General features: G+C 37.0%; 1 protein-coding gene across 3 annotated transcripts in view; it reads left to right on the top strand.

The window, feature by feature from the left end:
• Positions 1-10,488: 10,488 nt before the first annotated feature.
• FBXO38 (F-box protein 38) overlaps positions 10,489-17,910 on the top strand; it is a 116,909-nt gene continuing 109,487 nt past the window's right edge. For all 3 annotated transcript variants that reach the window (XM_031953706.1, XM_031953702.1, XM_031953703.1), the window contains exons 1-2: positions 10,489-10,588; positions 10,688-10,777. The gene's annotated coding sequence lies outside the window, so the exon portion shown is untranslated. The remainder of the gene's footprint in view (positions 10,589-10,687; positions 10,778-17,910) is intronic.

Here is a 17,910-nt window from a genome sequence, read left to right as displayed (position 1 = left end):
GTCTTTCAATCTGTATGTAGATAAAAGACGGGGCCAGGCCCTGGGGGTCTTAACTCAGGCTCTTGGACCTGATCCCAGCCTGGTTGCCTACTTCTCAAAGAAACTGGATTCAGTTTCCCTAGAATGGCCCTCTTGCTTTAGAGCAGTAGCTGATACAGCCTTTCTAATTGAAGAAGCCTCAAAATTCACCCTAGGGTACCAGACTCACTCTTTGAATGAGTCACACTCTTAACTCTGCTACCCTGCTCCCTGACAAAATCATTCATAATTGTGAGGAAGCTTTAGATTCTGTCTACTCCAGCCCATCTGACTTGAGGGACATTTCTCTTGACAACCCAGATGATGAATGGTTTAAAGATGGGTTGAGATTTCTTGAAAATGGGGAAAGAAAGGCAGATTATTCTTTGGTGACTCTCAATGGCACCACTGCCTCCGGGGACTTCTGCCCAGAAAACTGAACTCATTATTCTAATCAGAGTTTTGGAATTGGGGAAGGGAATGAGAGTGAACACATCTATACTCACTCCAAATATGCTTTTCATATTTTGTATGCTCATGGGGCTAAATGGAAAGAAAGGGGATACACCCTTTCTCCTTTTGGCTGATTTCAAACACCCTCAAGCCAAGTTTTAATCCCAGAAGCAAGTCAGTGGATCCAGAACAGCATCTGGCCACTCAGTTTGCTACACAGCTTGGTGAAGTCCAGAAAGCCTTTTCTGAAAACGCAAACAAGCATCTCCCTAAACCTACAGACACCCCTATAAAATGGAAAGGATCATATAAGGTCATTCTGACTACTCCACCATCAGTCAAACTGGGAAGGGTTCCCCAGTTGGACTCGTATTTCTAGGATTAAAAATGCTTCTTCTGTTAGCTTTCCCTCAGATATTTCAGAATATTCCTATGTACCCATAGAGAACCTAATACTACTCTTCCATAGGACCCTTGAAAACACTCTGGAGAAAGAAGGATGAAATTGTCTGTGTCCTTTTTTCCCTCACTCTCACTCTTCTTCCTAACTTTTTCCCACTCCCAAGGATGAGAACTTTGCTCCTAGCATTTTCTCTCCAACTTCCTTGATGTCATTCTACGGCCCCTGCCAGTAGTTAACTCCTTAGCCTTTCAGCTAGGGAGATCTGAGGGTAAAGGGGGCATTCAGGATTGTTGGGTGGGTCATCAGCATCCTCAATACAGCCCACAGGTGGAGCCTGATGCTTTATTTGCAAAGATCCCATTCCCAAATGTCATCAATCCCACCCTGGATGCCACCCCATTTTTAACCTGCTCCTGAGATTTGTTTCCTCCAGGCTCCAAGCTATGAACTTCCAGCTACTTGTTCAGTCTGAAGATCATGGGACAACTGACTTGGACACTCAGCATCCCCTGGATGTTGCTGCTGCCACCTTCAGATCCCACTTCTCCTCCTGGCCTGAACCCCCATTGAACATAGGGACAGTTCTACAGCCTTTGTCAGCTTGAAGCAGCTCTGGAAGATGAGACCTTTTGCCCCAAATGAATTTGAGGTGACTGCTTGAGGGGGGAATGATGTAAATTGTGTTCCCCTGATCTTTGGGGGGTGGACCTGGGTTAGAGAAACCCTAAAATCTCAACCCCTCCTGACCTATGAGAGGGGGCCTACCTTCCTGTTTCTAAGGGAAACTCCCATGGAGATCTCCATCTACAATTTAATTGGAGATCTTGGCCTGGGGCATAATCACCATTCTATATTGAATTGAAAATTAGCCCTTGATCTTCCTAGCTTCAACCTTAGAAGGCTAATAAAAGACTGGGTACCCCAAACCTTTGCTTAAAATCCTTTCAGGATTTGGCCCAAGGAGTTGTTTCTCAGTGTAATAAATCCATTTTTTGCCAAAAACCTTGCCTGCAGTTGCGACTACAAATTTTTTTGCAAAAAAGCCTGCAACACTGGCCTGGGTAATTTCTCAGCCCTCATTTCTCACACCTCAACACTAACAAATACAAATAAAAAGAAAACCAGTTTGTGTCTTTAAGAAATTTACATTCTAATGGGAAAAGTTAACATATAATAGGAAGTTGAAAGAAAATAAAGGAAGATAGAATGGAGGCATTGGGGAGAGGTTCAGGAGAATAAAGCATGGTGGAGAAAAAAGGAATAGCAGCCAGACACCGTTCTTAAATAGAGGCTTTGGGAGTTCTCCAACCTCTAATCACAGGGAAATACAATAGAAAGAATATTGGATTTGGACTTAAAGGATGGAGAGTCAAAACTTGGTTCTGTTATTTAATAACTGAAATCTTGGGCAAATCATATCATTTCTATGGGATGCAATTTATCTGCAAAGTTAATGGGTTTGTTTAAATGGTATTCTATCTCTTATCCTTTTCACTGCTATGCTAGAATGATTGCATTTACCCTATTTTTACTAGAAATGGAGAGAGAAATATTTGTCAAGAAACAAATGTTGACATCTTTTACCATTTAGTACTGGCTAAGAAACAGAGTAGTAAATCAGTGGAATGGCTTTGTTCAGAAGAAATGATAGTCAATGACTATAGTAATCTAGTGTTTGATAAATCCAAAGACTCCAGTTTCTGGGATAAGAACTTAGTGTTTGGCAAAAATTTCTGGGACATTATCTTGGTTATATCTTGGCATAATCCACCACCTGGTGTCTAATTTGAATACTGCATGTCCTGAACTTGAATCACTAGATAACTTAAGATAATTTATGAGGTCAAGTATATTTAACAATAAATTTATCACTTCACCCAACAAATATTTATTAAATATCTATTGTGTACAGAAAATTATGCTAAGTGTTTGGAGCAGATAAACTTACATAATACAAAATCCTTGTCCTAATCTAGTACAGGAATAAGAAACAAACAGAAATAGTATATTAAAAAAAATGAAAAAAATGAATTAGGCGACTAATAGCAATGCGGGGGGTGGCGGTCTAGTAAATCAAGCACTAACCCCAAGAATTAAGAGACAAGTTTTAAAATTACTTTGCTATAAGAGTCAACATGGGCCTGAACTAAGGTGCTAAATGTGGCAGAAGAGGCAATGGGTACAATGAGAAAAAGCCATGGAGGCAGTAATTGCAGGATCTGGCAATAATTAGATGTGTTAGGTAAGAGAGAGTGAGAAGATGAGAATAATGCTAAAATACAAACTTGAAAATCAGGAAGAATGGTGGTATTTTCAATAGAAACACACAAGTTTGTAAGTGGAATGGGTTTTGGGGAAAAAATTAGTTATTTCTATTCTAAATATATTGAGTGAAGATGTCACACAGGTTGAAATTTCCAATTTCTAGGCAGATATATTGTAGCACTGGTTTGAATGAGAATGACAGGCAGAATATATAAATCCATGAATTATCTGCATAGAGATATAATTAAGTCCATGAAAACTGATGAAGTGTGTGTGTGTGCATGTATGTGTATGTCTGTATGTGTGAGAGACAAAGACAAAGATAAATCCATAAAGAAAGACACAAAAAAAGAAAAAGGAGAAAAGAGAAAAGATGGTACTAAATAGACCCACTTGGATACATCAAGAATTAGAAGGTATCATATGATGACCAGTTCTGATGGACCTGGCCATCCTCAGCAATGAGATCAACCAAATCATTTCCAATGGAGCAGTAATGAACTGAACCAGCTACACCCAGAGAAAGAACTCTGGGAGATGACTAAAAACCATTACATTGAATTCCCAATCCCTATATTTATGCCCACCTGCATTTTTTATTTCCTTCACAAGCTAATTGTACAATATTTCAGAGTCTGATTCTTTTTGTACAGCAAAATAACGGTTTGGTCATGTATACTTATTGTGTATCTAATTTATATTTTAATATATTTAACATCTACTGGTCATCCTGCCATCTGGGAGAGGGGGTGGGGGTAAGAGGTGAAAAATTGGAACAAGAGGTTTGGCAATTGTTAATGCTGTAAAGTTACCCATACATATAACCTGTAAATAAAAGGCTATTAAATAAAAAAAAAAATTAAAAAAAAAAAGAATTAGAAGGTATCACAAAGATGATAATTTATGAAAAGAGACTGAGGAGGATCTTCAAGACAGATTGAGAACCAAGAGACAACAGTACCACAAAAACCCAGAGAAGAAGGAATATAGGAAGAAAAATTGGTCAATAATGTCAAATGCTACAGAGATGTCAAGAAGAACAAGAACTGAAGGGAGAAATCAGATTAGACAATTAAGAACTCAATGATATTTTCAGAGAGCCTTTTCAAATTAGTAATGAGCTCATAAGCCTAAATGTCAAGGAACTAGTGAGAGGTGAATAAGACAACATTTTTTAGGAGTTTGGTTGAGAAAGGAAGATATGTGATGATAGCAGAAGATATAGTAAAATCTAGTGAAAGTTTTTTCAAGGATAAGAAGATTTTGAAGGTAGTGGGGAAAGAACCAATAGAGAGGGTGAAATTGAAGTTAAGATGATGGTAGTCATGGTAGTAGTGAGGAATCATGAGACCAGGGTTTCATGTAGAGGAGTTAACTAGAAAAGGAAGAGTCTTCTCATTACTCTAGTAAATGGAAGAAAGGACATTAGAATATAGGATGTTGAATGAGGCTTTGAGATGAAGAAAAAGAGGAAGGAGTTCACAGTAAATAGCCTTAATTCTCAGTAAAAAAAAAAAAAAAACAAACAAAAAAAACAATCAACTAGGGAGAGGTAAAAGGATTGCCTTGGTGAGATGAGGGCCTAGTTGACATTCAAAAACATAGATTTGTAGTGTAATCAATTAGCTATTTTGCATATTTTTTTCAAGCAATGATCAACCATAAATATATAGGACATTATTTGTTTTTGAAAAGGACCATGACATCAAGGAAGTGAGGCCATGACATGCAAATGGATTGGATTTAAGTAAGGGAGAGCTGTGCAAGATCACCTGCCTCACTTTGTTCTCAGGAGCCATCTCAGGTCCAGTAGCAAGAGATAGATCAGAATGACTGGAGATGACCCTGGATTCATATAGTAGATGGTGAGAGTAATCCAAAAATTTGGAATTTGGTCAGGGATAAGAAGAAATAGGACAAGGGATGAAACAATTCAAGATAAAAGGTCAGCGTAGAGTTGAACTGGTAAATTATAAGGTGAAGGTAAATTATAAGTAAAGTTAGTGTAGTCTTGGAAAAAATACAAGGATGTATAAAGCTCGAAGATTTCCAACTAATTTTCTATCTTGCCTTCCACAGAAGTTATTCTGAATCTTCTCTTCTCTCCTTCAGTCCCAAATATCTCCCTCCTCCAGTTCATTCTGTATACTATTGCCATAACAATTTTTTTAGGTGCAAATATGACTATATGATTCCTCCATTCAACCACTTCCAGGGGCTTCCTCTTTCCTCTAGAATAAAATATGAGCAACCTACTTTTCCAACTTCATTAGACATAACTTTCCCATCTGGAGTGGAGATCTGGCCTTCTCTCTGTTCCTCACTCATGATATTAAATCTCCTATCCTTTTGGTCATTTCCCATGCCTAAAATGCACTTTCTCCTCACATCTATCTCAGAGTCTCTTGCTTTCTTTAAGATGCAGCTCAGACACCTGCATAAAGCTTCCCTGATTTGCCTATCAGTGACTTCTCTCAGATCCCACCTTTAACTGTATCTCATATTTAAACTAATCTATCTATCTATAGAGAGAATATATATATATGTATAGTGTATATATATATATATATATATATATATATATATATATATTTGACAAATATATTCAGGTGTGGAATATCTTGAAAATAGAGAAGGAACAAATGGTCAGTAATCAAGAGTCTTAATCTGTGTAGCGGGAAATATTTTATAATGAACTCCAAAAGAGAAGTTGTTGAGTAAGGGTGGTAAAGGGATATTCTGGAAGAGGCTCATAAACCTTCATTTAGAATTTAGGGTGACAGTTTATAAAGGGAAAAACTAGCCAGTGGAGTCTGGATAGAGATGGATTCTTTACCCAGATGGCTAGAGGCAGCTGAGTCTCATGATTAAATCACTCTTTGTAGAAAAGGCTGAAGACTTTTTGCTCATTTTTCTCATTAATATGTCTATCTCCTTGGGGTAGCTAAGTGGTGCAGTGAATAAGAGCACCAGCCCTGAATTCAGGAGGACCTGAGTCCAAATCTGGAATCAGATACTTAACACTTCTTTGATGTGTGATCCTGGTCAAGTCACTTAACCCCAATTGCCTCAGAAAAAAAAAAAAAAAGGTCTATTCCCCCCCATTAATTGGTAACCAACCAGAACTGATTTCTTTAGGTACACACCCTTTTCCAAAGGCTTTTTAAGCATTCAGAGGCCCCAGAGATTCTTCTTAGATTGATGAAAGCCAAATGACCTTTTTATTATTCTCTAGTCAAAATTTATTAATTATGCAGAAACTGTCTCTTAAACATTTCATAAGTCAAAAAAGTAGACATATGGATATATACTATTGATTTAGATAAATGGATTTCTTTGCTATTTTATGTTCATTGTAAAACTGTTATTTGGTGTGAAGAGGATTCACCCTTGAATTTTGTAAAGCTTGGGGTTGCTTATGCTCCTTAAGAAATAGCAATCATGTGTTTAGCTTGAATCTAAAACTTATATACCCTAGAAAATCATATTTAAAAGATCGTATAAATGTAATTTTACCTCAGTACTCCCTTTCTCTGAGGAAAGCAGAGTGCTTCTCTTGCCACAAATTAGTCTCCCTTGGAAAAGGGGTAGGGATAGAGATGCTAGAGATGTATATTCTTGCCTCTTTGTGAGGCACAAGTACACACTCTTCTTCATTGTATATATGTCTGTCTACATGTCTGTCATAAAGCTTTTGAGAGAGGATTAGATGACATAATGGTGCATGAAGTTCTTTGGAATAATTAAGGCACAATACAAATGTGAGCTATTATTTGGTGGATATCCTGGGTAAATGAAAAAGCATATTTTTGTTTGGGAAGCACTAGGCAAGTCTTGGTAAATAATGAACCATAGATGTTAATTCTCAATTGTATTTACCTTCAGTGCTATGCATTACCTTGGAAAGCACTGGTATGGTACTTCTTGAAGACTAAGCCCTCTATTCTTTTTTCAAAAAATTATTTTTATTTTATTAAAGTTTACCAATTACATGTAAAAAATTAATAATTTTTATAAAATTTTGAATACTAAATTCTCTCTCTTCTGCCCCTACCCCATCCAATTTGATGGCAAACAATTTGATTTCCATTGTACATATAAGGTCATGCAAAACATATTTTCATATTAGCTATGTTCCAAAAGAAAACACAAATTAAAATAACAAAATGTTTTTTAAAAGAGTATGCCTTAATTTGTATTCAGAAGTCATCAGTTCTCTCTCTGGAGGTGGTTAGCATTTTTCATCATGGGTCCTTTGGAAATTTCTTAGATCAATGCCTTGATCAGAGTAGTTAAGTTTTTCACAGTTGATTATCTTTATAATATCTTGTTTTTGGAAGATGTTCATCTGGTTCTGCTTACTTCACCTTGCTTCAGCTCATATAAGTCTTTTCAGGTTTTTCTGAAAACCATCCTGCTTATCATTTCTTATAGCACAATAATATTACATCACAATCATATATTACAACTTATTCAATCATTCCCCAATTGATGGGATTGATGTAATATGATTTTGTGGTCCCCTGATTTTAGGAGGGTTTCTATTCTAATAATAAGTCAGTAATCCCAAATCTTCTGGCTTTGGAGCCTCAGGGACTTCCCACACTCCCACTTTAAGAAAAACAAACTGTCTGATTCTGAGTAGACCACTCCTCAATTCATTGCTGACTGTCAGATAGCTTCTGATTTTAGGATAGTCCCAAGGACCAAACTTTTCAGACAATAGTAATAATCTTGTCAATGATAAACAAATTCCAGAGACCATTCCTGAGCCATAGAATTAACATGTCAGTAATTGAAAGCTGGATAAATGTGTTCTTGCTTCTGTTTCCGTGCTGAATTCTCTTAGAATCCAACCTGCTTGTAAAAGCATTACAATTACAACAAACTTTTCCCCTAGGTTAAAGAGATGGGTTTGAGCCTACAAACTCTTTTGAGACACCTTGTGATATGGGTCTATGACCCTAAACTTTTGGGGTCCCTTTCCCAACCTCAAAAGGATCCCCTTGATTTTTAATTCTTTTCCACCATAAAAAGAGCTACTGCAAATATTTTTGTACAAATAGGTTCTCTTTTCTTTGATCTTTTTGGGATATAAACCTAGTAATGATATTACTGAGTCAAAAGGTTTGTATAATTTTATAACTCTTTGGGTGTAATTCCAGATTGTTCTCCATAATGATGGAACTAATTTACAACTATACCATCAACACATTAATGTCCCAATTTCTTCCATACGCTCTCCAGCATTTGTCTTTTTTCATTTCCATCAAATTGGCCAATCTGATGGATGTGAGATAGAATTTTAAGAGTTGTTTTAATTTACATTTCCCTAATCTAAAGTGATTTAGAGCATTTTAAAATTTGAATATTATTAGCACTTATTTAGTTTTCTGACAACTGCCTATTCACATCCTTTGACCATTTATCAACTGGGGAAATGGATTTTATTTTTATAAATTTAGCTCATTTCCCTACATATTTCAGAAATGAAGACTTCATCAGGGAAACATGATGCAAAAAAAATTTCCCTGTTTCTGGTTTTCCTTCAAGCCTTCTATTCTCAAGGTCATTCATTCACAAAAGGGGGAATGGAGATTTTCTACATAAGAGAACCTTGCGCACACAAATTCAGAAATGCAAAGACTATATTACCATAGTCTAATAGAGTAATGCAGACAAAAAAGCCTGTGGTCAATAAATCAAGGAACATTTATACTGCCAGAAAAAGAAATGGAATTGAAATCGGTGGATTTGAGTTCAAATCCCAATATTGCTCTTTACTAAGTCTGACATTAGGACAGGCTTTAAAAAATCAACCAACGAGTACTCATTAATCGTTTATTATATATCTCACACCTGGGATATAAATACAAAATATGATAGCAACCCCTACTCGTAGGTTTACTCTCCTAGGAGAAGATGTCTTAAGACTCCTTCTAAGATACAGATTCTATGCAAAGTTATGTTGGCACATTTTAGTAAATAGATGTATTAAAGGATTTAAAAAGGGAAAGGGTTTATATAAATTTTTTTATTTATTTTTATTTAATAGCCTTTTATTTACAGGATATATGCATGGGTAACTTTACAGCATTAACAATTGCCAAACCTCTTGTTCCAATTTTTCACCTCTTACCCCCCACCCCCTCCCCTAGATGGCAGGATGACCAGCAGATGTTAAATATATTAAAATATAACTTAGATACACAATAAGTATACATGACCAAAACGTTATTTTGCTGTACAAAAAGAATCAGACTCTGAAATATTGTACAATTAGCTTGTGAAGGAAATCAAAAATGCCGGTGGGCATAAATATAGGGATTGGGAATTCAATGTAATGGTTCTTAGTCATCTCCCAGAGTTCTTTCTCTGGGCGTAGCTGGTTCAGTTCATTACTGCTCCATTGGAAATGATTTGGTTGATCTCGTTGCTGAGGATGGCCTGGTCCATCAGAACTGGTCATCATCTAGTATTGTTGTTGAAGTATATAATGATCTCCTGGTCCTGCTCATTTCACTCAGCATCAGTTCGTGTAAGTCTCTCCAGACCTTTCTGAAATCATCCTGTTGGTCATTTCTTACAGAACAGTAATATTCCATAATTTTCATATACCACAATTTATTCAGCCATTCTCCAATTGATGGACATCCACTCAGTTTCCAGTTTCTAGCCATTACAAAGAGGGCTGCCACAAACATTCGTGCACATACAGGTCCCAAGGGAAAGGGTTTATAAAGCGTTCGGAGAGGAGGTCATCTAGTCCAATTCTCCCATTTTACAGATGGGGAAATTGAGGCTCAGGAAGAGAAAGAAGTAGAGACGTCTGAGGTCCCTTCTTAATCCGAGACTTCGCATCAAAGAGGCTGTGCTGAGGTCTCCATAGAATACCTTGTGACACTGACAAAATCCCGTGCTTCCTTCGATGCCCGGCACGTAGTAGGCGCTTAATAGATGTTGTTCGGTGGACTGGAGAAATCACAGGACGATCCGATCCCCTCGTTATGAAGAGAAGAATGAAATGATGGGACAAGCTCTCCCATCTCCTGACTCCTTGGTCTTGACTTTTCATCATCTCGAGTTGACTCCACCTATGCCAAATCCTTCTCCATTTTACAGATGCGAAAAACTGAGGCCCAGAGAAAGCGGGTGACCCTCCCAAGATTTCACAGAGCGCTGGTCGGACGCAGGGTCAGTGACTAACTCACACTTCCTTCTTTCCCCGGACGATTTAACGACCATATCCACCACACTCAAGATGGTGTCTTCGCTTAGTTCTCGCGACGCCACTCCTAACATGGCAGCCCAGACTGCCCCGCCCCGGAAGTAGCCCTGGACAGAGGCGGAAAAGGAAGCGGCGCGGCGGGGGAGTCGGAAGTGTTTGCCGGGGTTCTCTCTCCCTCCCCCTTCCCGAGCCACAATAACAGACAGGAGGCCGCCGGGCAGGTGAGGCACCGGCAAAGCCTCCGGAGGCTCTAGGCCCGGGTGTGGCGGGGCGGCTGCACCCGTGTTGAGCCCGTGTCTCCTCTTGTGTCTCCTTCACAGACGCAGCCGCAGCCTCGGAGCTGGAACATGGTTCTGCCGCGGGCCCATCCCCGCGCAGCCTTCGCCGCAGCCTCGGCCTCCTGGCGCCCGGTAATGGGGGAGGGAGATCCCCGCTGTCACGCCCGGGAGATGTCGGGGAAGTGGGGGGGGGGCATGCGCCGGGGGCTCCCTCGGGCTGCGAGAGCCTGAGACATGCCGGGGGCGGTGGTGTGGGGAAGGGGAGACCTAGGTCAGCCTTGGGTACCCGGTGGGAGAAGGGCATTGGCAGGGCGGGGGAACAGGCGGGATAGGGACAGGGCACAGGGGCCCCTGGATCCCTGGGGGGGGGGGGCGAAGAAGGGGAACGGGAGAAGGGTCCAAAGTCGGGCGGGGGGCACACGTAGGGGGACGCCGACTGGGATAGATGAGACCAAGTACAGGAAAAGTGTGATCCCCGTGAGTCAACGTGCTGAGGAAATCTCGGAGCAAAATTGTGAAAATGTGTTGTAAGTGAGATTTTTTTTTTTTGAAAAAAAAAATACGTCATTTCATCATTATGAAAACTATCATAAGCCTTGAAACTTTTGCCAAGAACTCTCCCTTACCTTGCATGGAACAGGGTTTAGGAAATGGTGGACCAGATGGTCTTAAAGGTCGCTTCTAGAACTGATGTTCCATGGGCTTCTGTGACAATTTCATTAGTTGAAATTTTAACCTTCCTTCAAGGTCCAGTTCGAAAGGCACCTCCTGGTAGTATTTTGTGAGTTTTCATTATGAGATAGAAGCCTTATCTTTATTCTTTTTAAATTTGGAAGTGCCATTCTTCCATATTTACATCATTTTCTGGGTATTTCTGTTTTTCACTATAGTAGGAGCTCCAGAAAGCAGAGATTATCTTTATCTCCCTAAAGATCTTTTGTTAATATTCATAAATGCTGCTGTTTGTGTCACATTGATCCTTTATAATTCTTTTAAATTTGAGCTCCAAAATAACTTCAAGGGACCTTAGTTATCTCTTTCCATTAAAAAAAAAAAAAGAAAAAGGAAAAAAAACGAGGTAAGCTGCCCTCCTTTCATTTAAATTTAAAATTGTAAAGTGTATGTATGAGGCGGGGCACAGAATGATTCTAGTGGCACTGACTTTGGACTTATTGACAATAATAAATTGGGCAAAGAAACTAAAATTAAGTAACCAATAGACAAGACAATTTACTTGTTTTTTTTTTTTTTGTTTGTTTTTTAAGAGTATTTACTGAAAAGATCAGGGAATAGAGATCCTAATAATAATCTTCCTAATACATAACTCCTCCACTTCAGCACTTCAGAAGTCGTGAGTCCCTACCTCTCCAAAATAGCTTTTGTATTATTAGAATAATACAAAATAGGAAGTTCTTATATTGAGCTCTAATCTACCATCATATAATTTCTACTAATTGGTTCCAATTCTGTTCTTTTTATATAGGTAATATTTTTCTAATCCCTTTTTCAGTTGAAGCACGTTCAAAGTATATAGTAATAGGCTATTGGTACTAATTGCTACTGGAAAAAACAAAGAAATAGATAATAAGCATTTGAAATTTCTAAGTTCGCTAGTTGAACTATATGTGCTTTAAATTTTGAAACATTTGTGTTAATATAAGGCAATCAAACCTGAGGAATTGTTATTATGTGAATGATGGAGCATTAAATTGAGAAAGGTTGAAAATGGATAATATTAAGATAAGAGTGTGCCTATATCTGATTTGGGGAAATTATAGACATCTTGAGATGCAGAAAACATTATGCAAAAGGAGATGGTCTTACCACAGTAGTTGAGGCTTGAACTGATGTAGTGGAGAGGGGAATATATTTTAAATCAAAAGACCTAGGCTTGAATTCCTACCTCTGATATAATAAGCCCAGGTAAGTGACTTATCCTCTCTGGGCCTCATAGTCTTCACTTATAAAGTAGGGAGGTTATACTACTTAATCATCTGGCTCTAAATTCTATTACCTTCTGAACTGTTTCCAGAATGAAAGAGAATTAGGAGAAATGCCAAGCAGAACAACCTGACATAGCTGTGAAAAATAGTGCTTTAGAAGCTATAACAATTTATATGAATGTGAACACTTATTATCATTATTGATAATTTTATAAAATAGAGGGATGTGAGTTTTTGGTAGAGGAGACATAATCTGGATTGTCAGTCATTAATCACTATGATTGATATGGACCTTGAAAGAATAGTGTAAAAAATCAGCAACTTGAAACAGGGTGGGAAAGATAATTTTTTTCCAAGCTCACTAGAATAGGATAACTTGTTTTCCAAAAAAAAAAAAAAAAAAAAAGGAAGAAAAATTATGTTTTGGAAGTCTTGTTTTATAATTAAGTGGAGAAACCTAAAATGTCATTTCATTATCACAAAAGTAATAGTTCTGAGCCCATATTTCTTTTTTTCTCTTCTTTTCTTTTCTTTTCTCTTCTTTTCTTTTCTTTTCTTTTCTTTTCTTTTCTTTTCTTTTCTTTTCTTTTCTTTTCTTTTCTTTTCTTTTCTTTTCTTTTCTTTTCTTTTCTTTTCTTTTCTTTTCTTTTCTTTTCTTTTCTTTTCTTTTCTTTTCTTTTCTTTCTTTTCTTTGGCTGAGGCAATTGGGATTAAGTGACTTGCCCAGCGTCACACAGCTAGTAAGTGTCTAAGGCCAGATTTGAACTGAGGACTTCAGGACTGGTACTCTATCTCTGCTCCACCTAGCTGCTCCAATCCATTTTTCTTAAATAACAAATCTTCCCCTTTTTGAAAATAGAGACATTACTTTGCATCTCCAGTCCTTGGGACACCTCCTCATTCAATCATGACTTCTTTCAGTACTTAAGGTTAGAATTTAAGTAGACCTGATGTCTTGAACATGTTGAGGAAAACTTAATGCTAACTTAAGATCTCACTTAGTGTTTGAGTTCCTTTCTTAAAAGCATGAAAAGACTGGAAAGAAAATTTAGAGGTCATGCTAAAGGTGAAAAGATCAGGAGTAGGTAAATTTAACGAATAGGAGAGTGATTACAGAGTAGACTCATGAGTTCAGGGAGAAGTTGTATGGATGAATAGCAACAGTCAGGATATTCAAAGCATTATATGTATGAATGTTGATATCTGCAAGAGTGATAGAGGTCTTCAGGAAGAGACTGTCATGGAGGACATAGTATTTATTTTACAAGTTCATCCATCTAATATGCCTTCTCTTTCAATTCTAATTTTGTAATGGTAGAATTTGTGGTAGAGTTTGAAGAGTACAATTTGAGTCCTTAAGGAAATTTAAAGGATATCTTTTGAAGTGTGCAGTGACAAGTATCTGAACAAGTTATAATTCTGGTTTTATTCTCAAAATAATCTTTATTTGAATATGAGTCATGTCCTGAAATGATGGGTCTTTAAGGGGAGAACAACGCACACATGTGCTTACACATGTCCACACCCAAAAAATAGAGAGGTAGGTTTGATAGGAGTCAAATTTGGAGAGAAAGTATGGGCTAGATTTGTACTGATAGGATTTATGCTTTTATTAGTAGCTTGAAGGGGGGAAGAACATGTAGGCATACATACAAAGCGTATTGCTTTGTATTGATGATTCTCTTTTGGTGAAGCCTCTTTCCATTTTGGTTTATAGGAGTCTAATCATACCATGTAGAAGCTGGAAGGAGTAATAAAGCAGTTAACTTTCCTCACATCATATTGGTAAAATCACAGGTTTGGAATTTGAATGCAGGTCTTAGTTCCTCTGTGCTATGATTACACAGTGAGTTAAATCTTGGATATAAGAAGGCAATGGATGATCTTTATGCTTAGCAGTAATTGGAGGGCAGATGGCTTCTTTTATAGTAAAATGGTGGTAGGGTAAAAAGGGGACACTATAATGGCTCAGTCAAAGGCTATTAGGATTTGTGACCACATTGAGATATGTGAGTTAATCAGATGACTTGTGGATAGAGAATACAAACATTTAAAGAATAAAGTTATCTTAATAAGCAAAAATAAGCCTAGCAATCTCTCGCTTGTCTCATTTGTAGATAAGGGTCCTCAGACATATATAGCAAATGTTAAGTCCTAGCACTTTACTTTGAGGTGACAAATAATTTAAGTCCTTCCTCAGGGCCTAAGTAATACTATTTTAGCATATTTCTCATCAGTTCAGTTATCTACTTTTATAGGATATAGTAGATGAGAAGCAGAAAATGAGTTAAGAGATAAAGGGGAGAATGAAGAGTATTGCTAGAACCTGAGCATTGATTAGTGCAAATAGAGATTGCTGGCAGACCATTAACAAATAGGTGCACAGACTCAGGACACAATCACGTGGAGCTATTTATTTAGGACAAAGACACCTAAAAAGCTTCTGAGGGAGATTTTTATTGTGTTATAATATAGACATTTTAGATTCTCTGTTGGAAGGAATGTATCTGTACTTGAGTCTCTTTTATAGAATCCCTGAGAGGTAGCCGTCCATCTACTACTTTTCTACTTGGAAGATATTTCATCTTAAGGAAGCCATTGCTTCCTAAGATGGCACATTCCACTTTTGGTCATGTATATTTGGTTAAGTTTTTCCTCATATCAAACTAAAACCTGTATCTCTGTAACTCATACTCATTGCTTCTAACTTTGGAGGCCAAACAGAACAAATCTAATCTTCCTTCATCTATTTGCCTCTCCTCTAATGCTCCCTAGTTTGTCCAGTTGATCTATATAACACGGTTTTCAGTTCCTGTAACATCTTTGGTGCCTTCCTCCGGATGTATGTTAGTTTCTTAATGTTATTCTTGAAATGTATTGCCCAGAACTGTGCAGATGACTACAAAAAGGGTCTAAGCAGGGCCAGCTGTGTGGGACTAACATCTCCCGCCTCCTGGATCTTTTTTTAATGGATCAAATATCAGGTTTTCCCTATACCAGAGCAGAACCCATCTTCCTTAGCCTGAGTTACTCTACAGTTACTCTACATCTTCTCATGAAAAATCTTCTACTTTAGTATTTATTATCTGTAAGTCCATGTACATATCTTTTCTTTGATTTTTTTTCAGAGAAGCAGCAGAAGGCTACACTGAGAGTCTGGACCTGGACTTGAATCTCCTATCACTTTGTACTTGTATAATCCTGGGCATATTACTTTTCTGATTCTCTTTCTCCATCTGCATAATGGGGATAATATTGGTAGCCTCCACCTCATAATTATTGTGAGGCTTTCTTATGATAATACACTTTAAGCACTTTATAAGCATCATTTTCTATTGCCTTTCAAATCACCTGTAATTTAGATTCTTCTCAAAGCATGGGGATCATTGAAAATAGTTTTTCCAATTCCAATCTAGTCTGTCCTCTTCCTATGCCATTTAATCCATCTCTTAATGCCTTTCAAGATATATGTACTGATGAACTAACTTAGGAGTGCCTAGATCTCTGGGTGTCATAATTTGGGCGATATGAATTCTTCATAAGCTTAATTGCATATTAACTTTTTTTTTTTTTGATTGTCCCATTGAAGCTTCTAAATGATTTTGGTGCTTTTTTTTGCAGTCTATACAATATCATCTGCAGACAGAAACCTAGAGACTTTGCATAGGGCATCCTCTATGATATTGATATCTCCTTTTTATTTTTATTTAGTGTTAATAATCAGAAATCATAGAAGCTATCTTTCTGCACAACTTTATTGAATAATCTTGGTAATCTTAATACAGTCACTTGTGCTATAACACAATATGCATTCCTAAATGTTCCTATAGTATTTTAAATTATGCAATAAAAATCATGCTTAAGGGAAAATGGGATTAGGGAAACAATACTTAGAAACTTCATGAGTGACATAATAAGAAAAAGATGAGAAAGTAAAAATGATAACACAGTTTTATTGCTATGTGTTGGCTAAGAAATAAATACTCCAGTGGTGGTCTCATCATTTGAGAGGGCTATGCAAATTCTCTTTCGCCCACAGCTTATTGTACCAAAAGATACACTGTAAATATAGTACTTTATTGTGAAAAATACCTGACATTTGCTTTTGGAAGTGAACTTTGGCAGTGTTCCAGTTTCTGACTTGTGAACTGATACTTTTTTTGTGTGTATTCTCACTGTTCTTCTAAGATGAAATATTATATAAGTAAACTAAAAATTCAAAAATCTCACTTTTTTTCCTAATATATCAATTAGATTGAAACATGTGTTTTTTTAAAACAGGCATTATAGCAGAACAACTCTCAAGGGAGCAAGTTTGTTAGAAAAGAAACTTTAAGGTTGCATTTTTTTGTAGAGAGTTATTTATAAAACCTTATTGTACCAATTTCATATTTTTACCTAATATATCATTGATATAGTATTGATAAAGTGAGCAAATGGATTAGAACTTTCATTTATCTTCTCGGAAGTTTTAAAAATGGTCAAAAAAATCCCGTCTTGTTTTTTCTTTTGGAAACTTCTATCTAGATATCTATAAGATATATCAAAAATTAGTCCATCTTTCAAATCATATGACAGCATAAGTTTCTTCTCTCTGGTTCTCTTTCTCTTTGTTTTTTGAGGTCTAGCTGTTGCATCTTCTGAATTAATGTTTCTTCTTTGTCATGTAAAAAGATTTAGTATTAACATGGTAGAGTCCAAATTTGATGTTGGCACTGTCATTGATGACAAAAACAGATCACTGTAGAAATGCTGGCAAATGAATACTTGTCCTTCTAGTTTCATTTATAAATTTTATAAAGTTCTACCTACATTTTTTGTTATTGCTGTTGTTTTCCCTCTATTATTTGTTACTGATTTTTTTTCTTTTGAGATAAATCTGCTTACAGCCTTCAAGGTTTTACAGTATGCATATATCAGCTTTGCTTAACATCCTGTTAAATTTTTGGCTTTCAGATCTAAAACATACAGACCTTATTTACATAAATTATTGCCTTACTGTAATACCCACTTAACCTCACTATATTACCTTGTTATAACACTCTCACTATTGATAACTCGCCAAAATACCTTGTTTCCTGATTGAATTCATCTGTTTAACTCATGAAAGACTTTTCCATAACCCTGTTAAATCTTAATAGAATTATCCATTAAATCAGTTTTCCCCCCACGAAATCACCAACAAAAGACTTAATAATACTCTTCTTGTTTATAATATGGAGAAATGTGAAGTAGCTAGTAGTATAGTTTAAGTGGATTTGAAACGGGTTGATTCTTTGGATCCTAAGAGCAATCCTTAATGACTGCATGTTATCTTGGAAG

This window comes from Sarcophilus harrisii, chromosome 2 (assembly GCF_902635505.1).
Source record: "Sarcophilus harrisii chromosome 2, mSarHar1.11, whole genome shotgun sequence".
In the NCBI taxonomy this organism is placed as follows: Eukaryota; Metazoa; Chordata; class Mammalia; order Dasyuromorphia; family Dasyuridae; genus Sarcophilus; species Sarcophilus harrisii.
Note: the sequence above shows the minus strand (reverse complement) of the source record. Positions and strands in the feature narration are given on the sequence as shown.